This window comes from Anolis sagrei, chromosome 2 (assembly GCF_037176765.1).
Source record: "Anolis sagrei isolate rAnoSag1 chromosome 2, rAnoSag1.mat, whole genome shotgun sequence".
NCBI lineage: Eukaryota > Metazoa > Chordata > Lepidosauria > Squamata > Dactyloidae > Anolis > Anolis sagrei.
In genome coordinates this window covers 81,097,738-81,125,153 of record NC_090022.1, presented here as the reverse complement: position 1 = coordinate 81,125,153, position 27,416 = coordinate 81,097,738, and the positions used below count along the sequence as shown (strand labels likewise).

At 37.0% G+C, this 27,416-nt stretch overlaps 1 protein-coding gene across 3 annotated transcripts in view; it reads left to right on the top strand.

Annotated features, from left to right (window-relative positions):
* The window catches only part of SGCD (sarcoglycan delta), a 630,158-nt gene that overhangs the window by 220,308 nt on the left and 382,434 nt on the right, over positions 1-27,416 (top strand). For 2 of the 3 annotated variants that reach the window (XM_060765538.2, XM_060765537.2), the window contains one exon: positions 12,685-12,876. The gene's annotated coding sequence lies outside the window, so the exon portion shown is untranslated. Of the gene's footprint in view, positions 1-12,684; positions 12,877-13,826; positions 13,984-27,416 lie in introns of all 3 variants that reach the window. The other variant, XM_067463658.1, reaches the window with a different exon arrangement.

Genomic DNA, 27,416 nt, shown 5'->3' with positions numbered 1-27,416 from the left:
ATTTGTTTTTCATTCTCATTACAAAAACATGAAGCAAAAGACTTTGCTATAACTGTAATCAAGTAATTTATTCCAGGAATTGATTATATATGAGTTTTAAATACTTAGTCAATGTATTATTCTATATTATTTATTTATTTATTTATTTATGGTATTTCTACCTCGTCTTGTCTCTACCCCCGAAGGGGGATGCAGGACGGCTTACACTTGGCAATGATACGATGCCACTACATAACAATTACAATAATACAACCACAATTAAATATATAAAGCAATAATTAAAAACAGTACATAAAGCATTAATTAAAACAGTAAAAATAGTATCATCAGTTGTATCACCATTCCGCTCAATGTCCAACCAAAGTGCTAATTATGTCTGCTGTCCGAAAGCCTGGTCCCAAAACCACGATTTCAATTTCTTCCTGAAAGCCAGGAGGGATGAAGCCAATCTTATCTCATTTAGAAGCACATTCCACAGGCGTCGGGCCACAGCCGAGAAGGCCCTGTCTCTCGTCCCCACCAGACGCATTTGCGATGTTGAAAAGCAAGAGCAGGGCCTCCCCGGATGATCTTAGCTTACGAGGTGGGACATAGAGGCAGGTGCGTTCGGACAAGTAAACTGGGCCAGAACCGTATAGAGCTTTATAGGTCAGATCCAGCACTTTGAATTGAGCTCAGAGATGGACCGGCAGCCAGTGGAGCTGACATAACAGGGGGGTGGTATGTTCCCTATATGTCACTCCAGTTAGTAATCTGGATGCCACCCGTTGGACTAACCCATTGGACTATACAGCAGATAGATCCATGACAAGCTTTTTCTGCATGACAAACACAATAATATTTGTTATTTGCACAGCACTTTTATTCACTTCATAGACAAGAACCAACTAACATTTGCATCTTGTCTGTACAGTGGACATGCAAAGAGCCATTTGTATTAACTGTGCGCTGAAACATATGCATATTTTAGATTGTGTGATATTTACTATTTGATCTCAAATACAGCAAATTATTAATGCATCTCTCAGGGAGGGGAACTTTCCATCCTGTTTAAAAGAAGCAATAGTTAGACTGCTGCTGAAAAAGCCTTCCCTGGATCCCCTAGACCTTAATAATTACAAACCAGTCTCTAACCTTCCATTTTTAGGCAAAGTGATTGAGAAGGCAATTGCCCTCCAACTCCAGGAAGTCTTGTATGACACACACTTCCTTGACCCATTTTAAACTGGCTTCAGAGCAGGATATGGAGCTGAGACTGCTATGATGGTCTTAGTGAATGATTTCTGTCTCAGGGTTTCCCTGTTGGTGATTCTAGACCTCTCAGCGGGATGGGCTGGGAATCGGAGGCACTGTGTTAAAGTGATTCTGATTGTACTTCTCAGGCAGGTTCCAGATGGTGGTGCTTGAGAATACCTGCTCCTCAAGATGGGAGCTGTTTTTGGCATCTCAAAAGGTGCCATTCTGCCCCCAATGCTTTTTAATATTTATATGAAATTGCTGAGAGAGATCATCCGGAGGCATGGGGTAGGGTGTTATCAGTATGCCGATGACACCCAAATATACTGTATTTCTCAAAGTCTTCAAAATTAGTCTTAGCTAAGGCTTCCATGGGTCCATGCAAGAGAAGAAAGAAAACAGAAGTTGCATAGGTGGAAGATGAATGGACTTACTCAAACCCCTGAAAACCTATGACAATCTTGGAGATACAGTTGCCAGGAGGCTGAAAAATGCAGTATTGTGGAATCATGTTTTGCAATACAAGAATGGGATTTTTAAAAACCCATCATTTTGGTTGGTCCTGTTCCCCAGGACTGCACCCACTCTTTCAAAAAAAGTAATTAATGCTTGGGTTCAGCAGAACAGTTATTGTTTATAGTGACTGATCATACTTTCAGTTACATTTTGGACAATTTGCAGCATCATGGCTGTTTAGAAGAACCCATATTGTTCTGACTACACATTGCATTGAGGACTCAACCCACTTCATAGAAAAAATCAGCTATCTCAAACTCAGTGCCACTGTCAAAATGATCAGCTTAGATGTGGTGTCTCTATTCATCAAGGTCTCTATAGCAGACACCATGGCATTCATCAACCAGAATTTCCCAGAAGACATCACAGCTCTGTTTCAACATTGCCTCACTACAAGCTACTTCCAGTGGGACAATGAATTCTATGAACAGAAAGATGAAGTAGCCACGGGGAACCCTCTCAGCCCAGTCATAGCTAATTTCTATAAACAAGCCCTGGAAATAGTAACAAAAAAGCCCACTATATGGTTCAGATACTTGGATGACACCTTAACCATTTTGAACTATGGAGAAAAACTAAACAAGTTCCTGGACCACATCAACAACATCCACCCAAACATCCAATTCACCATGGAAAAAGAAAATGAAGGAAAGCTAACATTTCTAGATGTCTTAATCATCATCAAACCAAATCAACAATTGGGCCACACAGTCTACAGAAAACCTACATACACTGATAGATATCTACACAAAAACTCCAACCATCACCGAAGTAAAAAAAAGAAGCACAATTAAAGCACAAACAAGTTTTGGGAACCCTATTTCCTCCAAGGTGAACTGAACCACCTAAACAAGACTCTACAGGCCAAGGATTTTCTACGACAGACATCAGAAAAGCTGCAAGATCAAGACCAAGATCCACCTAGAGGAAAAGTGTTCTTACCATACATCAAGGGAACCAGTGACCACAAAGGGAAACTGATGAAGAAACACAATCTACAAACAATCAACACACCCACCAAGAAAATTCGTATTTGCACTCCACTTGCCTCCTTTCCCACAGACTTCTGAACAAACCTCTGCCACAGATGCATGTGAGACATCAGAAGAAAATGCTACTGGAACATGGGCATACAGTCTGAAAAACTCACATCAACCCAAAGGCAAGCTTTTCCTTCTTCAAATTAGAGACATCCCTATGATGAGGTGGACAAGTGTGGAAGACTACGGGATAGCATTAGGACTGTAGGACTTTTCAAAGGGCTGCATCCACTGCTCCCAAAAAGGCTTGAATAAACCCAGGGGAATGTTTTAGCATGTTCTTAATCGGCATTTGAGGTAAGATATGTTTTTGAAAAAGTTGCAAATTTTTAGGGGGTTCCAAATAGTGAAAATGCCCTTCACAGCCCCAGAGATAACATAATGTGCGGAGGGCGAGGGTGTGTGTGTAATATTTTTTAATCCCTGGGGAGCACAAAAATGGCCCAGGAGCTTGCAGGCCACGTTTTGCCCACCTCTTCTTATAATAAGGGATACATGGCAAACTTACCAATCACTCATTGTTTCTTTGGCTTTATGTAAGAATAATGTTAAAGTGTTCTCAGTTCTCTCTCATTGTTTGTTTGGAGGCAGGCACTGCAGAGTTAATTAATCAGATAACATCTAGGATTATAATGAATGGTGTAAGAGCTGGCTTCCTTGTGAAGCTTATCCATTGAAACAGTTCATTTATGGTAGGCAGTTGAGCTGCATGTCTGAAGTCTGAAATGGCATGAAACACCAAGTGTGACAAAGATGTAGTGAGGGGAGCAATTATGGAAATCCTAATTTTCTTGCCCCATCATTGGTTATCAATTGCAAACATATTGGCACTAATCAGCCATGAAGAGCTGGCTGTTTTTCAAAAGAAATATTTTCCTGCTGCAGAACCTCCAAATATTGCTGTTCATATGGAATAATGAATGCATTCTGTTCCCTCTTTTTTGTAGCATGAACTAGAACCATAGGGATCTGCAAGAGATGGTGATTGAAAAAACTAAACACTTTGTAATGCGGTCTCAGTCCCTCTCTCTCTCCCCCCCCCCCTTTCTGTAATACATTTATGCACAGGTTCCTGAAGACCTGAAAATTATTTTAAGAGTTTCTTCAGCAGAGAAAGTTTGAGAAAGGCTGGTATAAATTATGATTTATCAAAACATATTAGACTTTTTTGGAACCCAGAAACATTTTAGGGGACAAAATCCACAGAAGTTTTTCCACATTATGTGCATCTTGGCAATAATCACGCTGGTGCACTGATTCAATCATTTGTGCAGCAGTGTGAAGGGAAGGCAGAACAAATCTACCAGCTTTAAACAGCCAATTTCTCCAGGGCCGTTCTCCTACAGCGCCTATGGACCCACAAATGTATTAAAAGGATTGAATACACGTTCATGCACATGATATGTGACGTATATGGTTTTTGTGGTATAGTATTGGAACAATGATTTTAATCGGTGTTAATCAGTTTGTTGAAGTGAGAACTGACCACTGTAATTATATGATTGTATTTTGCTATTTTAATGTTTTAGTGTGATTTAGAATATGATGTTTTAATTACTGTCTGTAATATTGATGTTGGAAACAGGCCTGAGTCCCTCGAATGGAGGTGTGAAGACCGGTATACAAAACTGCTAAATAAATAAATAAATAAATAAATAAAACATTTGCTATTGGATGACTAATAAATGATGTAAGCAAATAAATAAAAAGAGGCCTATTTCAGAAGTTATAACCAATGGCGTCTGTATGGCTTTTCTGTATGAGTGCCCCAGTGGCACTCATACAATGGTGCAGTGGGTTAAACCCTTGTGCCAGCAGGATTGCTGACTGACAGTTCAGTGGTTCAAAACTGGGGAGATCAGGTTGAGCTCCCTCTGTCAGCTCCAGCTTCCCTTGCAGAGAAGCCTCCCACAAGAATGGGAAAACATCAAACATCCGGACATCCCCTGGGCAATGTCTTTGTAGACAGCCAATTCTCTCACATCAGAAGTTATTTGCAGTTTTTTAAGTTGCTCCTGACACACAAAAGAAGTTCCCCAGCAAGACCCTTTGTTTGCTCCGGGCCACAGTGTATTGAAGGAATGTTGCAAGGAATGTCTGTGGACTGAGCTCCCATGAACCCCACAATTATAGGGCTAATAATATGGATACCCAAGTCCCATACATGATTAACACCCCAAAAATACTTGCCAAAAGTTTATCTTAATTTTCTCACTGCCGTTGTTTGGTGATAAATTTTGAAGACAAATCACAGAACTGACAATTAAGAAACCTCTTTAAAGGACAGTAACTTAGTACCCACAAAGAAGAGCTCAATATACTGTATAATGGGCCCTCAGTATCCGCAGGATATTGGTTCCAGGATCCCTGTAAATATCAAAGAAAATGTGCTTGCTCAAGTTCCTATTTAAATGGTGTAGAAGCGAAGTGGAGTTGATGACAAGTTCCAGCCACTAAGTACAACACATTCTTCATGTTTCACCACTTTCCAGGAGCATGCCAGCTACTTCCTTTTGATGTTGAGGCACAAGGATGAGCTTCCTGAAGGTGATAAACATGAACAATGGGGTGCAACTGGCAGCTTGATACCCCCTCCCCTGCTGCACTACTTCATTTTGAATACTGTGCATACTTTGGAACACTTATACAATAAGCCACCCACTTCTGCCTTATAAAGAACCCTGCCGCCTTGGAGGCAGAAGCATGCAGTTAACACCTCCCCCCCCCCCCCACGATTATCCAAATGTGCAATATTGTGTACTTTAAAAATCCTCAATAAATTAAATCCACAGATCATGAACCCCTACATATGATGAGCTCACTGTACTGTAAAATAAAGAAGAGGACAATCTGTTCTCTCTCCCAAGTTATTATTTATTTTCCATTTGCACGTCTTCAGATCTCACCTCTTTACCATGATTCATCTGTTTCTCTGCTCACCCTTCTGGTTTTTTTTCTCCTGTACCAAGATGTTCTCTTCAGAATCCACCAAGATTCTGTGATTTTTTTTTCTACCAAGTTTCTATATATGAGGGAATCCAATTTTTAGGGAGCAAAATGTGTTTTGGAACAGTTTTGAGGTTGTGCAGTAAGTCAAACACAGTGCTGCAGTGTTTCGGGCAATATGCATTATTCTGGGTATCACTTTCTTCTACTTCACTTTCCCATTCCCAAAGTGCTATTCAGTGCAGTTCCTACAAGCAGTCTAAGAAAATCTTTGGCGGCAAAGCCACAGCTTCCTACTTTCATCATGTTAACTTCTTTTTTATAAAACAAAACTCCAGGCAACCCCACAGTTTTGCAGATAATTCCTGGCACTTACATAGATTTCACTTTGTTGAGTAAGCATTTCCTTACTATTTACAAGATTTCAATTTCTGTTTTGCATGTGTTTCAGCTTGTGTATACTCTTGCAGCTCAAAACAAGGTTCGGCACTCATTAGTATACCTCCTTCCTGCAAAGCACACAAATTAGGAGAAAGCTTGGAATTTTGTGTCCATGTGTGTAATGTGTTTGGAGGGCTAGTGCTGACATTCTGAGAAGATGCAGAAGTGATTTATTGTGCAACTGCAAACTCACTTAGTGACAAAGTTATGAAATGGGAAAGTCTCATGAGAATGTCTGAAATCTGAGTTTCACAATTCTTCCAGGGCAAAAAAAAAAAAAAAAAAGGACATGGACATTGAGGGTTGGGAGGAATTAGGTCAAAAATGACTTTGCAACACCAGAACATGCTTTTAGGACCTTGTGAAGTAAAGTCCTGTGATTCCACTTTATAGCAACATCCTATGAAATTTTGAAGTTTGCAGTTTCTTAGAGATATATAATTCTGTAGCTGAGAAATCTGAATCCACCCCCTGCCCCCCAAACTGAAATTTTAGGATTCCATAAGATGGAACCTATGGCAATTCATATCAAGGTAACCGTGTTGTGAAAAAGAGACCTAGTTTAAGTATTGTAACCTAGCCATTTTTTCAACTGCAGACACAGAAAATATGGGCAGAGGAAGTGAAAAAGATGATTTTTGCTGTCAGGTTTTGTACTTTCACTTCTACCATAGATTGAATATATGCAAAAACGGGACTACTTACACCTTAATATGGTTCCTGAGGAGGGATATAAATAGAATAAAAAGAAGCAAGGAAAAAGGGTTGTGTTTTTGAGAGGGGTCTAGAAATCATGCCTGAAGCACTGAGAATCTTGTTGGGGATTGTGATAAAAATGTAAATAGTAGCATTTTGCAACCTTTCATAAAACAGTGGGTGAAGAAATAGGAGCAATACTTCTAAAATATAGGATTCCATGGGAAATGCAGTTCAAGCTAAAATCTTTTACTCAACTCCCTGTTGATTTTATACATTGCAGGTGAGGACTTCTTTGTAGTAAGGAAGATGAAACCCTTCAAACTCTGATTCTTATAATGGCAATGCTTTTCCCCTGTGAGCCAACTGCTGAGAGATTTCAACAGATAGATTTAAATAGCCGTCTCTGAACTGGCATTTCAAAGCATGTCAGAAGACACCAATAAGGATACTACATGATGTTGGAATGGAGAGCAAGACCTGGTGTTCTGGGGAAAAAAAGATTGCTATTCTTGACTGAATCCAAAAATAGGACAAGTATAGAGCAAGATTTTAAAGAGAGCTGGGTGCCCCACAGTTTCTCAATTGTAATCGCTTTTGGGTAAAACCTTCAAATAGTTCACCCCAAACTGAGCCTTTTTGGGATTATGGCCAATGGGCATCAGAACAATACAATGCAGGGTTCTTTTTGATAACATAGATGAATGCCTAGAAAGGGATTGGTAGTGTTTTGGCTTAGTTTATGTCATGGAATTTAAGACTTCAAATAGTTGCTGGGGTCATTTTAATTTGTGAAGAATGTAAGTCTAGCCACAGGTTGAGATCCAAAGATCTTCATAGATTAAGACCCTATTTGATCCCTGATGCAGCATCAACTTGTTCAAGCAGAGCCATACTAGTGGTATGGAAGGGGCATGATGCTCAGGGACAGAGATGTGCCATCCAGCTTCCCTGATATTTTCAGGCAAATAGACTGAAGAATCATATATTTTTCTTTATCATCCAACAAATAACTTGTACTAACTTAAGTAGGCATACACCAACATAGGACAACAAAAGGATTCTGTTTTTACTCTGTTGTGCATTGGAGATACGCAGAGGGCTCCTGGTATCCACTGGGGTTTGGTTCCAGAAACACCCCCTCCCCCAGGATACCAACATCCAAGGAAGCTCAAGTGCCATTATATACAATGGCATAGAAAAATAGTGTTCCTTGTATAAAGTGGCAAAAGTGATTCCAGCTGTGAAAGCCTTTGACAATACATTGCAGTAGTATTCTTTGCAACCATGAAATATGTTCTTTGCAGCATGTGGCCTAAAACACTTTTTCTTTGAACCAATTTGGTTGTAGAAATTGCAAAGGTTTGATGTATGAATAATAATAGTAGTCATACTAATAATATTCATTCATTAATTCATTCATTCATTCATTCATTCATTCTCTGCCTCTCCTTGTGGCTGGAGGCAGAGTACAACATGAAGTAGCCATCAGATGAGCACCTTTTTTCTTTTTATTTAAAACAGGCCTTTCTATATTACACAGAGATCACTTCTACACATTTTCTTCACAGGCTTAATTCGCAGTTAAATACCAGCAAACCTGATACTCATTTGTTATGGGGGTGTTTTCTCTTGGGGAAGGCATTTCCAAGAAAGTAAGGAGAATAAAATCAAATTATGAGCACAGTTAACTCATACCTCTATTTGGCTTTTTATCCAGGCAACCTTGGAGTGCATCTAAATGACATAAGGGTATTTTTTTTAAAAAGAATTGCAATGTCTCATTAGATTCATATCTGTAGATCAGTGCACCTTCCTGCTATTTTCTTACAGGGCAAAGTCATAATTTAATTAATTAATGTTACATTGGAAGTCTGACCTGTCAAACCACCATAGCCATCAAACATTCCAATTTCTTATTGCCAACGTTGTGGAAGCTTTAATTATCTACTCATCAGCGAACCTAGAAACCAATCACTTCCTGCAATTCATGTGCAGAGGAAGGGAAGGTTTCACTGAAAAGCCAAGTGACACAGGCACTTCCTTTTTGCCTTATGTTTCATACTGATCCAAGGTCATTACTATGCTTTGGCTGTGAGATCTTTTTGATTCAGCGCAGTGCCTTTCAATGCTACATTTGTCTTTTAATTGCTACCTTGATTCCCTGACTTGAAGCCTCAGAGCGGTTCTACATAGGAACAAAATATGGCCCCAAACTGGAGTGAAACATATTTGTTTGGGGTCACATTATGGCCAGACATTGGTGCTGCCTCTGTGGTGGGATACCAGCCCCATAGGCCAGCCATGTCAAAGCTGCTTTGGCATGGCTGGGAATGGAGCCAGCTCACACACCTCAGTACCCGATTCTCCCAAAAAGACAGAAAATTGGCACATACCTTGATCTTTCTTATGTTTACTTCCTGGTTGGTCCTTTCCATGTGACTGAGATGGGCAGCTTGATAAGAGCCTGTCTTTTGGGGGGGGGGCAGAATAGGGGGTGCAGAGGGCAGGTTGGACAGCCTCATCACTTTTCCAGGCTTCCTGAGCCCAGGATTCTGGAGTTTCTGGTAAGAGGTATGGTTGGACAACATGTTGGTGTATTAGTAGAGCACAGTTTTCAGGGCAGGAGGGGGGATAAGAGGATAAATTGATTCTGTCAAATCTTCCATAAGTCCACAGGTTTTTGAAATCTTGTTCCCTGATCATACCAACCCCTTTCCACATCAATTAATTCCTTAGATATCTCATTTTAAAATATGGAAATCAATTTTCTTGTAGCTGGAAACATTTTTTTGTAACTAAAAGAAACAATTCATATAAGTCGAAACTACTACAGTCCCAACTTTGTGACAGGTTCTGAGAGAAGTACTCAGGAATAGGTTTACACAGCATGATTGCACTTTTTAATGAATAACTCTTCAACACCTCAGTGATTTAATATCCAATGTAGCAGTAAAGAATAAAATCTTTAGTATTTAGCCAGAGGATATAGCAGCCATATATTTCCAAGCATCTTGATACCTGACCATTTAATCTTTTCAATGTTGAACTTTATTTTCAGCTACATGATGGGTTGATAATCATTTTAAGAAAGATGGGGAATCTTAATAATCAATAGTTGAAGAAAATATAACATTATTTTATCACTTACTTACTATTACATTCTTCATTTGCTGGTGTTTATTTCACTATGTCAGTGAATTCATTGTATAACAATCAACAACTAAATTCGTGATAAGATTGTAAATCCTCTTGTATTTTTTTAAATCAACAATAGGAGGTGATTCTTTTCTCATAAGTAGTGGAGGTACACAAAATATACCTCCACTACTGTATCAGTCCAAGTTTTACATGAATCGTAAATATTAGCATACTAAATGTACATCCAAATTAAAAGTCCTAGTATACCTGAAACTAGGGGAAAACAATTTTAATTTATTTTCCTAATATGCAGTATTCCTTGTCTGGAAAGCACTTCCAGAGAAGGAGGACCACCAAGAAATGTACAGTTCTCCAGACTTGTATACAAATCCGTACCATTCCCATTAGCCAACGCTAGTATAGGGAATCGTGAAGAAATCATGTTCCAGATTCATCTGGTGAACGACATATCCCTCACCTCCCAATAAAATTTATGTTTGAACAAAGCAAATTTGATTGATATATCTCACTGGGAATAACTTTCAAATGGGCTATACTGAACTGTTTCCTGTTTTCCTTCCATGAGCAGACTAATGCTATTTTATTCTAGTGGGCTTCCAGTAATTGGCAGTCTGCCAAGGAAAATACTTTTAAGAGTGGAATCAGTAGTATTAATTTTTAAAGAATGATTAATTCAAACAATTTGTTTCTGAAGTTGTGCTTTGATATTATGTTTAATTGTTTTCTTTTACTGTAGCATACCATGTTACGCTTTTCCCTTTGTGTTGTGAGCTCCTTGGGGTATCAATTCCGGAAGAATGATGGGCTATTAAACAAACAAACATTTAATTAAATAATCTGGGCAGAGCTTTTAAACTTCATTGCAGTCTCTCCAATCTGCAAGTACATGATTGAACGCCGAACATCTAATTGATAAAGCTCAGTGAGATAGCACATTTTGCATTTCAGTGGACTACATTGTAGTTTGAAAAATGAACTTTTTGAAACTCCAGTCTTCGATTCTGATAAAGTACAGGTTCAGAAGACTGCTAGGAAGTTGGCCAAGTGAGTCTTGGATTGGTTTGTGATTCAGATCTAAAGGGTTCAGTAGCAGGAGATCAACCGATGTTAAAAGCTGAACTTTATACCAAGACAGAAGAGTAAAGGGAGTCAGAGTTTTGGAAAAGAGCAGGGAGGCTTTCAGATTCTGAAAATGGCAAAGGGCAGGAGGGGGAGAAATGGCAAGAATAAGATGTAGACTCAAAGGTGGTGGTCAAAGAGTTTGAGAAGAAATTTAAGTTCCCATTGAAAGGAGAGACAGCTAAGGCAGGAATACAGAGGAGCCTAGGAGTGGAAGGCCAAAATACTCTTAATCGTGGCTTGAAAAAAGTGGTCAGGAGGAGGCTCCTTTTCTACAGGAAATTTTCTTTCCAGCTAGAACTATTGTTGATTTAGAAAAGCAAACCCATTATTCACCACTTCCAGTTCTTTCTCATCAAGCAATGCAGTATTAAGTAGGGTGTGTGTATTTAGCCAAGAGTTAGAACAAAGTTTTATTTTATGTGTCTTGTGTTTCATTGGCATTTATAGATCAAGTCTGGAAAGACAATTCATTTCCTCACTTTCACTAAATCACATTTTATATGCTTTGGTAGTAACCAATTCCAAATTATAATTTTCTCCATTTATTTTTTTATACAATAACTTCTTGTTTTGGCACTTGTACTTTTCAGTTACCCTATGATCTGCTTCGGGCCCCAGGTTCATGAAGAACAAAGAACATTTATCTGATAGGTCTCATTGATAGCAGATATGTGCACACACACAAAAGCCCTTTATGAAATGATAATCATTGGCAGATGATGGTTGGCAGACAGAAGTTTTCAAAAACACAGGCTTTGCCAGACTTAAGGAAATGCTTATCCCCAGACCTGCCATACAAAAAAAATTCCATTGTCTTTGTTTGTCTTCTAATTCATCTACTTCCTCATCCCTTTGGGTTGAGGATTTATAGCAATCTATAATCTACTGGTTAATTCTTACAAGATGATATCATCTGTAAATTGGGTCTTGTTTTTTCTTTCTCTTTACGTTGCTTCATGGCATTATCTCTTAGCATCTGATTAAATTGTTTTCAGTACACAGTATTACTCCTTGTTTGTTATCTTTATGCTTGTTTAAAAATGTTACAAGTATTATTTGTATGACTTTTGGGATCTGGAAATCCATCACTGTCATAGTGATAATTTCAAATTGGTTATTTGGTCCAGGTTTTTAAAAATTAAAACTGCAATTTAAGCAATGTGTGCCAGTTCACTTTGCTGTTTCTTTTTAAGCTCCTTGTAGCAATATCAACTTATACTTAACAGCTCAGATCCAATAATACACTTCTCAGCCTGTGTCCCCTTCCTAATTTAGTGGCACAGAAAAAGTACAATAAAGCATGAATTGTTCTGTTCCACACTTCCTGAATTCAAAGATCTCCATGAAAAACTGCCATGTATGATGGACTGTCGGTCACTTTTTGTCCCTGCATGACATTTCATTTCTGTTAGATGTTGTCTTATGTTCTATTTTGAATCAGTCAAACAAGTGACCCTAGAGTTTAGTGACACACCTTATTTCTTTTTTCTCCCTCTCCCTCTCTTTTCCACTATGGTTCTTAAAGGACTGGAGGACAATATAATCGTCCTCAGAGAAAGATACATACATATATACACACAGAAAGCCAAGCTTGTGTGGAACTTGAAATTGACTTCTAATTGGTGGCAACCTGAGGAAATTACCTTTGCTCCAATGTTGCTCTGAAGAAACGAAAAAGAAGACCTGCGTGAGAAGCCAAACAATCCAGCTTACCGAGGTAAATATTTATTTATTATTATAAAGTTGCCTCTTTATTTCATTGTTTAATAGAAAATAGTAGTTCTCAGCTATTAAGTACTTACTAGTGTGAAATAATTTGATAAGTAATTTGTGAGAGTGTCTCATGTTTATATTAAATTGTTTGCTATTTTGATTCATTCGTGATAACTTAGATGATTTTGCATCAAGAAACATCTATAACACAAGAACAGAATGCTTAGTTTTTTTAAAAAAAAATATTCATAAAAAAGAAGGTCAGAGAATATTACAGTCACAAGTTGTTATCTTAATCTTATTTCCTTCCTGTCCTTGAATGAAATATCCTGTACTGTTCCATTACTGCTGTGATTTTAAGTATGAAAGACTTGACTGATTTTTTGTGGCATATCAGGTGTGACATAAAGCTATACCTTTTAACTTGCTGGGCAGAAAGAGATAAGAAAAGAAGCGTATTGTGTTTAATCGTTTTGGGGGAAAACAGGAAATTGTACAGCATAAGCAAAGCTGCTTATTTTATTAGATACAAAAAAAACCTTGCAAAGTATGACAGTTCCAGACTTTTGGTTTGGCTCATGTTTTCCTAAAGGATAGTTCCTGTTTAGCTAGCATTCATTCCATTTTGTTGAAGAATTAACCAGCTATTTAGAAGACATCTGGCTGCTATTACTTCTAAAGTTTAGTTAAAAGAAAGAGGTTCACTATGTTATGTCAAAGCTCTATGATATTCCAGCTTGATAACTGAAGTAACCCCAAATGTAAGTGTCTTATAGTCTCTTGAAATATGGATTCATTAAGGAGAGAAGTACTTAGGCTGCATTGTGTGGCCTATTGGAAGGTACCCAGGGTCAATAGAAGACTTGTTGGATCTTCTCTAAATATGGGAGGAAGTGGTAGTTTAGGACGGCCTGGGGCTTACCTGCAATGACAGTGAATGTGCATCATTTGCAGTCCTCCTAGGTACCATAAATCACCTGTATTGCTGTGGAAGAGCAACTGAAGATCTTTTTTATCCTATTGAAATAAATGGGATGAAACTTATAAAGTACAAGAGGAGCGGGGGAAGGGATTTAGATTCTTAGGAGGCTATGCCAATCTACCATTGAAGGTAAGTCTGCCTTTGGAGGAAAGAAGATTGCAATGCTAGTCTTCTATTTTGAATGTCTTCTTTAATCAGTCAAGGGTTATACATTAAGATATTGGTACACGGTAATTCAGTAAATGAACAATAGTATCATTAGGGAAATGATTGGCTCCCATACTTTTGTACATTTTTAAAGGAACAAAGTGTGTATATAGCAGGTCATCTTTTTTGAGATCCATTCCATCATTTTAACTACTAGATAGGATGTGAAGTAGTGTATAATTAATGGAAATTCCATACTTCTTTCCATTTGATGACTATGAGAGCAAGTTTTGAGAAATATTTTAAAGCTTTGGTCCACTTTCTCTTTCATTAACTTGCTACCCTTTCACTTCTGTGACAGATCTAAGAGACCATCTGTTTATTAAAACCTCATTACTCAATCTCCAAAGTGTTCCACTTTATTCAGCCACAAGTAAAATCAGCTGAGCATTTGTTTCTATAGTTTAAGGAAAGAATACTAGATATACTAGAGTGAATAAAATAAAGATTTTTTATTATTATAATGACTGCAAAAGTTAAGAAATGGATTTTAAAAAGGAAGGGAGTTATTAATTTTTTCTTCTTTTGGAGAAAAATTGATTTAAGCAGCGATGTTGTTTAAAAGTAGGAAGTTTTTCTGGATTTCAGAAAAAATATAGTATTTCTATAGATTCAAGTTTATTGATATCACAATATTCATAATGCAATTTTTCATGAAGGCCCATTAGAAAACAGCAATTTCCCTAATTTTGCGGAAAATATACTTTTGCTTGTATGAGATCTCATCGACTATTTTTAATAGTCTATTTTTTAAAAAAGTTAAAATGCCTTCATTTTATTAATTTATTCATTTGCTAATTTATTCTTCCACTATTAACAATATTTTGTGCCAATCACACACAATAGGTTGTCTAAGTGGTATATTAAAAATTAAAATTATATGCAAGAATTAATATAAGCTTAAACCCAAATTTAAGTTGCATCAAAGTAATGTTTGGTGAAAATTTGGATTCTATAGAACAGTGATTCCCAACCTGTGGGTCCCCAAATATTTTGGCCTTCAATACCCAGAAATCCTAACAGCTGGTAAACTGGCTGGGATTTCTGGGAGTTGTAGGCCAAAACACCTGGCGACCCACAGGTTGAGAACCACTGGTATAGAAGATTGTATGATTTATCTATTTACATTATTTATTTATCTATTTTAATCTTCAGTCCTCATAAACTTATACTGTTTTAACTAAATGGGCTCCTAATTTTGCTTTTATCATTTTCTGCTGCTTTTTTTTCTTTTAAAGTGCTCAGTTGTTGTTGTTGTTCTTCAGAAAGCACACTGAAATTATTTTAAATTTTAAATTGTAAGTGACTTGAGGGTTTCTTAGTTCAAAAAGTAGCTCATGCATTCAAAATAAACGGACACATAGGAATTGGGATCCATTGACCCATGTGTGTCAGTGCAATGGTGATTTGATGTTTGTTTTTTAAGTCGTTGATTCTGTAGAATGTGACTGTATTTAACTGAATGCATATATTCTTTGAATATTGTGTGCATTTTTAGTTGATCTTGAAAAAAACAGGGTTATTTGAGATATATACTGATCTGCTGCCAGACTTTTATCTTGATTTCATGCAGCTTTGTGCAAATCTGTATAATTAGTGAAAGTGGTGGGGGTGGGTTCAGAAAAATATTCCAGTGTACGTTGGTTTTCAATTTCTACTATTAGTTGTATGACGTATAATTTCAGATGCTATGGAAACAATTACAGTATCTCCATGTCTCATGAAATTTCACCAGCTTAACTCAAGCACCACTGCTGGTTCTTTATTAGGCCAATAATTGTGCCCTTCCAAATAGTCAGGGGATAGAATTGCATTGCTTGTGAATTGACAGCAGTTAGTTTTATCTACTGCTGTTTTAAAATTGTATTATTTTGATGTTATGCTACATGTGTTGACGGGTTGTTATAATTTTAAGTGACTTTTTTATACTTTTGTACTATTTTTACTGGTTGAATGTTATTTGTGCACCCTGGAGTGCCTAGTAAGCCACCCTGATTCCCTTCGGGAAGATGGAGGCAGGATATAAATAAAGATTTTTGTTGTTGTTGTTTGTTGTTGTTGTTGTTGTTATTATTATTATTATTATTATTATTATTATTATTATTAGTCTCTAGACAAATGTTCCCAAAAAGGGGGGGGGCATCTACTCCAATGACAGAACTATAAGTTAAACAGTCATGTGAAATTGTATACCTTCTCCTCAATGGCACAGTGGAAGAGCCAGGTTTTAAGGTTCTTCTTAAAAACTTCTAGAGAAGGGGCTTTCCTAATTTCTCCAAGCAACGATTTCCAGAGTCAGGGGCCACGGCAGAAAAGGCTCTCTCTCTTGTACTTACCAGGCGAGCTTGTGATACTTGTAGTGGCGAGAGCAGGGCCTCCCCAGAGAATAGGAGGACCCGAGATGGTTCATGGAGGGAGTTACGGTCACTAAGGTAGGCGGGTTCCAACCCGTTTAGGGCTTTGTAGGTGATAACCTGCACCTTGAATTGGGACCGGTAAATAAACGGCAGCCAGTGGAGCTCCTTAAACAGGGGGATTGACCTCTCCCTATAAGTCGCCCTAAAGATGTGTGTGGTACTTTTTTCATTTCAACTTATTATTCCTTTTTAAATATATATATATATATATATATATATTGATTTTTTTTAGAATACATCAATACATCAATACCTTCAATACTCTTATATTCCATCCTTAATTGATTACATCAACTATAAGGGTATATATATCTTGTATGTATATTTTTTCACCTCTGTGCCCCCCCCCCTTCCGAGCCACTTCAGTTTACATTCTCTTTCCAAAATACTATTTCTTTTTGTGGAGGTAATTTCCCATCTACTTCTTTTAAGCCATTCTCAATAAATTTTCCCCAAACTTTATCAAAGTTGTTTTCCTTCCATACCCCTTTCCTGACTCTTAACCTACATGTCAATTTATCGTTTATTGCTATTTTCCATAGTTCTTTATACCATTCTTCAATTGATATATTTATTTTACCTTTCCAATTCTTCGCTATCAGTAATCTTGCTGCAGTTAACATGTTATCTATTGCATCTTTCTCTGTTTTTTTAAAATTCTTAACGTTATATAGTGACAACAGTGCAATGTTTGCACTTTTCCCCATCTTCATATCCATTATAGCTTCTATTCTCCAAATACCTTCCCCCAAAATTTATTTACATATTTACATTGCCACCACATATGTATATATGTACCCACCTCCTGGCAACCTCTCCAACAATTTTTGTGGCATTCCTATTAATATTTGCAATCTTTACTTCCAAACCAATTTATAATAATTTTCTTTAACACGTATCGATAAATTCTTTAAAATATCTTTGATCCCATAATTGTACCCAATCCGCTTCTTTTATTCTAATCCCTAGGTCTTCCTCCCAAATCGCTCTTAATGTTGCGTCCTTTTTTTCTCCCCATAATATCAATTATTATCTTATACAATTTGCTGGTTATTCCTTTCAGCTTATGATATCCTCCTGTAGCTCTTCCTTTTTGTATCATTTGTTCAACTTGCATAAGTTTGCCTCCTTCCCCATTATTTTTTATCCAACTCTTGAACCATTGCTCTAACTAACTAGAGTTAGTTAGAGCAATGGAACCATGAGAGTTTAATATCTCTAAATTCTCTTGATATAGTTTCTTTCCTCATGTTTGCTTTTATCCAATCTCCAATTTTATCTATATTCTTCTCTCTTAATTTTTTATCTAATGTGTTTTTTAATTTTTTGGGGAATTTTCTATCCATTATTATTGGTGTTAGTATTGAACTTTCTGATAATAATATTTCCTTGTATCTATTCCAAATTCCTAGCACATTTCTCAACATTGAGGTTTTTATTCTCTTAATTTCTTTCTTTTTTATATCCTTAAAATATATATTCCAAATTTTTTCCTCTACTTCTTCCAAATCTTCCTCCAACCATTCCAAATCCTCCTTATTTATTATTCCTTCTATGACTAGTCTCATCCTGTTTGCTTCATAGTATTTTTTAATGTTGGGGAGTGCTAAACCTCCAACCTTTGTTGACTTATACCAAAACTGTTTATTTAACCTATTTTTCTTATTGGCATTGCAATATTTATTAATTAATTGTTGCCATTTATTTAATTCCTCCTCCGATATCTGTAGTGGTACCATTCTAAATATAAAATTTATCTTTGGAAGAATTTTCATTTTAACTAGCACTATCCTTTCAAACAATGATAGTTTTATATTTTCATATTCTCGTAATTCTTTTTGAGTTGCTTTCCTTAATCTTGTTACATTTGCCTCTTCCATTTCATGTAATTCCTTAGTTGTAATTATTTCTAAATATTTTATTTCATTCTTGATCTTTATTCCCGTGTTAACCTGTTTCATAAAATCTTCTTCTTCCTTTTTTGTGTAATTAAGTAACATCATTTCTGATTTTTTCCAGTTGATTTGTAAACCAAATATCTCTAAGTGTGACTTTATTCTATCCATATTGCCACACTTAATTGTCAATAACGTGTTGTCAGCAAATAAACTGATTTTTTGTTTTGATGTTGTTCCTACCCCTTCTAATTTTGCATCTTTTCTTATTACATTAGCAAGTAATTCTATATTGGCAACAAAGGGCAACCTTGTCTTGTTCCCCTCATTACCTTTATATCTCCTGTCTCTGTCTCTCAATCATTTATTGTTTCTATCGCTGTGTTGTTTGAATAATATCAATCCTTTCATTTTATTCCGCATTCCAAATTTACTCATAATTATTTTTAATGTCCTCCATTCCACACAATCAAACGCCTTAAATATATCCAGAGCCAATATCCCTACCTTTGTTTTTCCCTGCTGAGTTGCCCAAATTTTATTTATTACTCTCCCTATTAAATTTGGCATTTGTCTCCCTTTCACGAAACCACACTGGTCATTCTTTATATATTTATACATACAATTATTCATTATTGCTTATAGTATTTTTGCTTCTTGATTTATTAATGATGTAGGTCTATGAACCTGTATCTGTCAATTCCTTTTCTGGTTTCGGTATCAGTATTATCAGGGATTTCCTTCATGAATCTGGTATTTTCTCCCCACCCAATATTCCATTATATACCTCCAATAGTTTAGGGACCAGCATTTATTTAAAGGTTTTATAAAATTCCGGACCTAGTCCATCCAAACCTGGGTCCTTCCCAGTCTTTAATTTTGTAATAGTTTCTTCTAATTAATATATCTCAATGGGCTTTTCTAATAATTCTTTATCCTCTTCTCCTAATTCACCCTCCCAATTTTCCTCTACATATTTCCTAATTTCTTCTGTGGAGCAGGCCTTTGTTTGGTATAATTCTTTATAGAATTCTTCAAAAATCTCTATTTTTTCTTTCATTGTTCAAGATTGGTCTCCTTCATTTCTTATCATGTTTGTCATATTTTACATTTTCTTTTTTTGCGTTGATCTAGCTAGCATTTTTGAATTTCTATTGCTGTATTCAAAAAAAATCTCTTTTTAAGTATATTAAATTTTCTTGAACCTCATCAATCTCCATTTTATCCAATTCTTATTTTTTGGCCCTTAGTTTTATATATGTTTGTTTATCTGCCTTTCTAATATAATCCTTCTCCAGCTCTTCTATATCTTTATTCAAACTCTTTTCCCTTTCTTCTTGTTTCCTCTTTAATTTGCTTGCCTCTTTTATGCATAAGCCTCTTATCACCGCTTTCATTGTATCCCACAGTATTCCTTTTGACACGTCCCCTTCATTTATTTTCCATGTTTCTTGCCATTTGACTCTTATTTTTCCCCACAATCTCCTTATAGTTCAGTATCCTAGTGTTTAGCCTCCATCTTTTTTTTTCGTATTCACATTTTAACACAATTTCCATCGACACCAAGGCATGATCAGAGACCCTTATGTTACTAATATTCACATTTCACAATTTACTCAACATATTGCTGAAACAAAAAGGTAATCTATTCTTGTGTATACTCTATGTACAGCAGAAAAAAATGTGTATTTCTTTTCGTCATCTTTTACCACTCTCCATACATCCTTTAATTGCCATTTATTCATAACTTTACCTAAGACTGTTAATCCTCTATTTATTCTTTGCATTGTTTTATCTTTTTCTTCATCCACACAACAATTACAATCTCCTCCAAAGATAATATTTTGCTGGTGGTATTTTTCTACTTGATTTAAAACTTTTTCATAGAATTCCCGCTGTTAAACATTTGGAGCATATACATTCATTGATACAAACTTTTCTTCCCCTATTTCACCATACATTATTATATATCTTCCTTCCTCATCTTTCAAAACTTTATTTAAAAATCATATTACATTTCTTGGCAATTATTATTGCTACTCCTTTGGATTTAGATATCCCAAATGATTTTTCCTAATGTCTAATCCAATTTGATTTCAGCTCATTTGTATTTTCTCTGGCTTGGTGGGTCTCCTGCAGGAAGATCAGGTCTGCTGCGTCTTTCTTCAATAAAGCTTCAATTTTTCTCCGTTTCATTACAGTGCCTAAGCCTGTAATTCAATGTTGAAATTCTTAATTTAGTAGACATCCCAAATATTATTTACCTTCACCTTTTTGTGGTTCAGATTAGTGTGAACCCTTCCCCTTTGTCCTCTATCCCTCCCTCTCCTCCTTTTGTTCCCCCCTTTCCCCTTCTTCTCCCTTTTCCCCATTCCCATTTGTTGGGTCTCAACCCAACCATGGCCCCCTGGCCTTCCGAATGGGTGGAGATGAAATCCGATCATGGCCCAAGGTCACCCTCCCCCTGAGTGCTCATATTTTTTTCTTTTCTTTTTGTTGCAAAACCTAGTTCACTAGTAGCTTTCCTGTTGCTCCATTTCTCCAACTGCTACACTCAATTTCTCCTGTTTTCTTTCTTCCTTCTCTGCTCCAACCGGTTCTCCTGCTCCTCTATCATTTTACTTTCTCGCCGTTCCCAATCGATCCACTGGTACCTCCTTCATTCTGCTTCTTATTTATATTCAGTTCCTTCAATAGTTTTAGTCCTTCTTCCACGGAGTTCACACTATATCTTTTCCCTGCCCATTGGAACTTCAAGAGTATTGGGTACCCCTATATGTAGGGTATACCCGCTTCCATCAATTTGCGTGTAACTAACTTGATTCCAAATCTCCAATTCTTAGTCTCTGGGCAATAGTCGTTATACATTTCTAGTTTTGTTCCTCCAATTTTTAATCTTTCTGGGGTTTTCCTCATTATTTCCATTAATGCTTCTTTCTTTGAAAATGTAATATTCGAATTATTACATCTCTTGGCATCATTTTATTCTTTCCTGTTGGTAACCGGTGTGCAAGTTCTATGTCTATCTCTTCCCAATTCAGCGATGGGGAAATATCCTGTAGACACCTTAATATTTCTGATTTCAAATCTTCCTTCTTCCCTCCTTTTTGTCCCTCTGGTCACTTTCTCAAAATTATGTTATTTCTTCTTTGAGCATCCTGCATGTACACCATCTTCTCCATCTCCGAAACTTTAGTACTGATTTCTTGTATTTGTTTTTTATTTAGTTCCTAGTCTGTTTTATTTTTCTCGACCTCTGTTTTTATTGTTTGTATGCTTTGGAATTTCTCCTGGTTTTTTTTTTCTGATCCAGAGCCATCTGGGCTAATTGTGCCTCTACATCTTTCATTTCCTTTATGATATTTTGTAAGTCTGATTTGAAAGCACTTTTTATTTCTTCCATTTCTCCTTTCATTCTTCTGGACTCCTCCTCTTTCTTTGCCTTCCTTTCCTTTTCTCTTTCTTTCCTCTCTTTCTTGAATCTATTATCCAGTTCCATAAATCTTTTATTGTTTTCTTCTCGCAGAATCATTGACATTTATTTTATCATTTTGTCAAAGTTCCTATCTTCTTTTTCTGTCATGCTTTTTGTTTGTAAGTCTCCCCAAATCCCTTCAGAGAGATGGAGGCAAGGTATAAAAATGAAGTTGTTGTTGTTGTTGTTGTTGTTGTTGTTGTTACTATTATATTACTGCCTCTCAATTTGCCTACCTCACAGGGTTGATTCAACTCCCAACAATCCCCTTCTTTTATCTCAAAATTCCTTTAGAAAATGAACACAGAGGAGGAGGAGGTGGCGGTGGCAGAAGCATAAGGCAGTAAGCAGAATTCTGGGAAATGAAGTTTGAGAAGGTGAGGACTTCTGTGACAGAATTCAAAAGCCCCACCCTAAACATTTCTCAGAATTTTGCTTTCTTCCCACATTAAAGAGCTTGGGTGTTCCCTCTCCAAGTTGGAAAAGTTAATTTTAAAATGGAAATGCTCCATTGCCTCTAGATCAGTAGTGCCAGATAATTAGAAGGCCCTACCCTAAACTACTTTTTCCAAAATTTTGCTCACTTTCTGCGTTAAAGCCTCAAGGTGAGTGTGGTCCTAGCCTGTCTCTCTCTTCTTCCTTGCCTGGCCAGGCATCCCTTTGGGATATGAAGTTTGGGAAGACAAGGACCCATGTGGCAGAGAATTCAAAAGGCCCTTCCCTAAACTATATTTCCCAAAATTCTGTTCACTTTCTGCATTAAAACTTCAATGTAAGTGCTGTCTCTGCCTCTTTCTCTGGGCCAGCCATGTGGGGAGGGGCTTCTGCCTTGCCCAGCCATCCCGTTAGGCATTCCTCCCTCCCTCACTGTCCCCATTAGGCATTCCTCCCTCCCTCACTGTTCACTTTGAGGAAAAAGCAGAGCTTCTCTCTCCACTCTGCCCACACCATCCACCATCCAGGGTTCTTTGGGGGAACGAACCCCGGCCCTTTTGGGGGGAATAGCGGTGCCCGCAGTGGAGACCTGAAGCCATTTACGAGAGTTACAAAACTCATCCAAAAGTCACAGGTCGGTGTTTTGAATGAGATATATGAAACAGCCACATATGTGAATCCCATATCAACACCTACAGTTGGGTCCAGCCCCTCACACCATTACTGTAGGTAGATACTCTCCCTCCACAAAAACAACAAAAAATATCTAAAGTAGAGCAGAAGAATAATTTTGCCTAGAGATGTGCTTGGGATTCTTCAAGAAGCTGCGATTAGGGGTGTGGGGGGAAATGGAGAAAATTTGCCAGGGGCACAGTTGTTTGGTGATTGGAATATTTCTTGTTTGGTGATTGGAATATTACAGTAGTTCTGTTTCTGTGGTTAAAAAGCTTTCTTATTTTGGGAATGCTTGAAGTTGAGATGATAAGAAGCCCCCCACAGATATTTACAGCCATGAGCATGCACTGTTCCTGAGAAAGAAAAGCTATTAGCAGCTTATTTGTTAAGCTACACAATTTTCAACCCAAAAAGAAATGTTTACAAGAAGTGTCACTGATAATAGCCAAATGCAAGAGAATAGTCACAGTATTTCAGGACTTCTATTTGGTCTGCACTTACTTGTACAGTTAAAATGTTTTCAATACAAATGTTAAAGTCCAGTCTGAAATTATTTATTTGTTTATTTATTTATTTCGGACATTTGTATCCCATCCTATCTCAACCTTTGCTAACAACCGGCACACCATGGTGCCCACAACCAAAGGCATAAATATATAATTTAAATAAAAACAATATAAAAACAGTATTAAAAACATTCAAACAGTTAAACAGTTGGCAGTTTAAGTCATCGTCCTAAAAGCAGTCCGTCAAGTCCATTAAAACAGTCACTTTGCCAGCAGGTCAGCCTAGTCTGCAAAGACCTGATCCCATAGCCAGGATTTCAGTTGTTTCCAAAAGGTCATGAGGGATAGAGCAGATCTAATTTTTGTTTTAAAAAAACACCTTGTATAATCTATAATCCTGTGCTCAAACCAAATTATACCCGTTCTATAATTTCTCTTGGATGACTAGAATCTAATACAAAGAGAAGTGTTATATAGGCTGAATTTGGGGAGAGTTGTTGTTGCATGCCTTCCAGTTGTTTTTGACTTATGGTGACCTTCAGGCAACCCTAGCTTGGGGTTTCTGGAGAGGAGAGTGAATGACTCACCCAAGGTTACCCAGTGGGTTTCCATGGCTAAATAAGAAATCGAACCAGGACTCTACAGTCATAATCTGATGCTCAAACCAGTACACCACAAGATACTCTGACATTATCTGTTCTCTAACAGTAATGAGCTGCAGATAGATAAACAAGTATAAATAAAAATTACCAAACATGTCTGTAATTATTTCATAAAATGAGGAACTTGGGATAAGTCTGAGCTGACTGTCAGGGGAGAAAGATTTCCCCTCTCCTCTCCATGGACCTAGCCTTTTATTTTGTCAATAAACTAGTGGTGGGAGCACAAGTAGTCAGTGTACAGCAGGGGTCCTCAAATTAAGGCCCAGGGGCCAGATGCGGCCCTCCAAGGTCATTTACCCGACTTTCACTCAGGGTCAACCTAAGTCTGAAATTACTTGAAAGCACATAACAACAACAATCCTATCTCATCAGCCAAAAGCAGGCCCACACTTCCCATTGAAATACTAATAAGTTTATATTTGTTAACATTGTTCCTCATTTTAATTATTGTATTGTTTTTAAGTGTTTTTTACACTACAAATATGTGCAGTGTGTATAGGAATTAATTCATTTTTTTTCAAATTATAATCCGGCCCTCCAACAGTTTGAGGGACTGTGACCTGGCCCTCTGTTTAAAACGTTTGGGGACCCCTGGTATATAATTATTATGCTTGCATTTAAGCATAGTGGTGACACAACACAGACAGTTGCTAGGTCTTCTTTACTCAGAGAGAGGGGGGGGGGAGAGAGCGGGAAAGAGAGAGAGAGAGAAAAAACATGTAATTAACATTTTGTAGAACAGCAGCAAAGTGACAAGTTCTATGGTGTGGAGGGTAATAGGGGAGTGACGGCAACAGTGTCTACCTACAAGACTCGGGAATCATAGTGACTGTTGTTGTAGGGGATTCTGGTGATGTGGTCCTCAATCTGCTGCATGCGCCATGTGGCTCAATGTGGGTTATGGGAAGGCCAGCCATGGCTTAAGCAGTTTTAACAGAAATAAGTTTTATTTCATTTCTTTCTGTGTAGGTTAAAAATATTAACTAAATTAAATTAAATCTCGAATTGCTTGGCTGATGGCATTTCAGAGATTTTATGGGGCTTTGTCATACAAGATGGGATGTAGTTTTCTGTGCTCTTATATCACTGTTAAAGTTATGTAGACTTTTTGACAAGTCATAATATTTATGTGAATTTTCCTCAAACCCATCTGCGGTTAATGCCGAAGTTATATCTTTTGTATTTTCTTTACCAAGTTGCAAGATCAGCAGACTTGTAGTGCTAACATATCAAATCTTGTGGTGCCAACACTTTCACAACCCATTTCACCCAGCCTGTCCTGAAAGAGCTTTCACTGAATCTATCACCTTGACATATACTAACTCTCCATCTCCAATAGCTAATATCTCTGTGAAAAAACATAACATCAGCAAAACTGGGTAGATATTCTTAGAGGTGGGCTGTGTGTGTCTTGAAATCTAAAACTAACATAGATGTAAAATACATCCATCATGAGTCAAATGATGTAATGACAGTCACATTGGTTCTTCTATCAAAGGGCCCTTCCAGAAAGGCCCCATATCCCAGGATCTGATCCCAGGTTTTCTGCTTTAACCTGGATTATATGAGTTCCCACTGCCAGATAATCTTCGGAAAAATTAGATTCGGAAAAATCTAAAAACTTGGATGTTCGAGCAAGTTTTTAACTAATTTCCGATGTAAGGTTATTTTGACCATGGACTTGCAACCAAGGATAACGAACTGAATTACGATTTTAACTATGAGATGTTTTCGACTTGTATTGGTGGCCCGATACTAAGTATGTTCATACTATGTATGTTTTATGTCTTGTATTTTGATATCTTATTTTATATTTTTAAGTGACTATTGTATTTTAACAAGTTGTAAACCGCAATGAGTCGCCGCACAGGCTGAGATATTAGCGGTATACAAGTGTATTAAAGAAAGAAAGAAGAAGAAGAAAGATAATCTGGGATAAACAGAAAACCTGGGATCAGATTTTGGGATATAGGGCCTGTCTGGAAGGGCCCGAAGTGTTCCTAGATACAGTTAGTTCTTGACAATAGTTTGCTATCTCATGACCTCACTATCTCCAAAAAACACCCATTGAGAGGAAAGAATTCCAGAATAACATTTCAAGCATTATCTCATTTTATGACACAAATTTGACAGCTCAGGTGAAGCCCACACATAGAGAAGGTTTAAGTATGCATCATGCTGAGGCTCGGCTAAATATGAATATGTGTGGGTGGATGTTTATTGCATGCATTACTAAATGCAGATTGGTTGGTAGAATGGAGGGTAGTTTTAATGTCTCCTTTTGGGATGTAAAATGTCTCCTTCCTCAAGCTGAATATTTTTGCCATGTGTTTGTATACATAAATATATGACAATATAAGCTGAAAATGTTTCCTAACTAAAGCCACCTCTGTAATTATTAAAATTGTGCATTATCCTTTCCATAAGCTTCAAACTTTTTTCTTTTTAAAAAGCTAACATTTTATTATAGGTCAAGCTTACAGATTTTCTGAAGTCAGCTTTGAAGTAAAGAAAACTTTCAGGGTAACATTTCAGTTGACACATAATGAGCCAAGACACTAGCAACTGCATGGCAAAACATAATTAAAATGCTTGACAGATACTGTATAGTCTTTAAAATTTAATTACCTAAGTGAATGGTTGTATCTTGGAGTGAACCTTCTGTTTTAAGGACAGCAAAAAAATAATTGTCAACCCCATATTACTCTTAAGCCACTTTCAACTTGCCTAATTACATGTATCATCAATATATCATTAATAGAAAACTTAATATTAGTTAGATATTAATGGCATAATAGAAAAGTCATTTCTGGTTGTTTGTTGGCATATTGGCCATTAGAGTGTGATACATTTTACTGGAGGGATTGTTCATGTTCATTTTATAGGGTCTTTTTCAAATTACCCGCAAATGTTAAATTGTATTGTGTATATGTCTTTGCAAGTAACTAGCTACATAAATGCTCACATTATATATCAGTGGTTTCCTTTGTAGGATTATGTCTTTGCTTTCACAAGCCCTACTGCTTTTACCTACTATGACATCATCACACTAAAGAATGAATCCACTTTAAAACCGGTTTCTGTTTCCTGCAGAATTCTGGGGTTTATGGTTTAGGGAGGAGCCTTTAATGGCCTCACTAAACTACAAACCCCAAAATTCTGCAGGAGGCAACAACCAGATTTAAAATGGATTCATTCTCTATTGTGATGAGGTCTTAGAGACCTCATCTGGGTAGTCTCATGAGAAATCAAGGCTTTGTCCCGCAAACAAAACTGAGAAGAGTTTTACA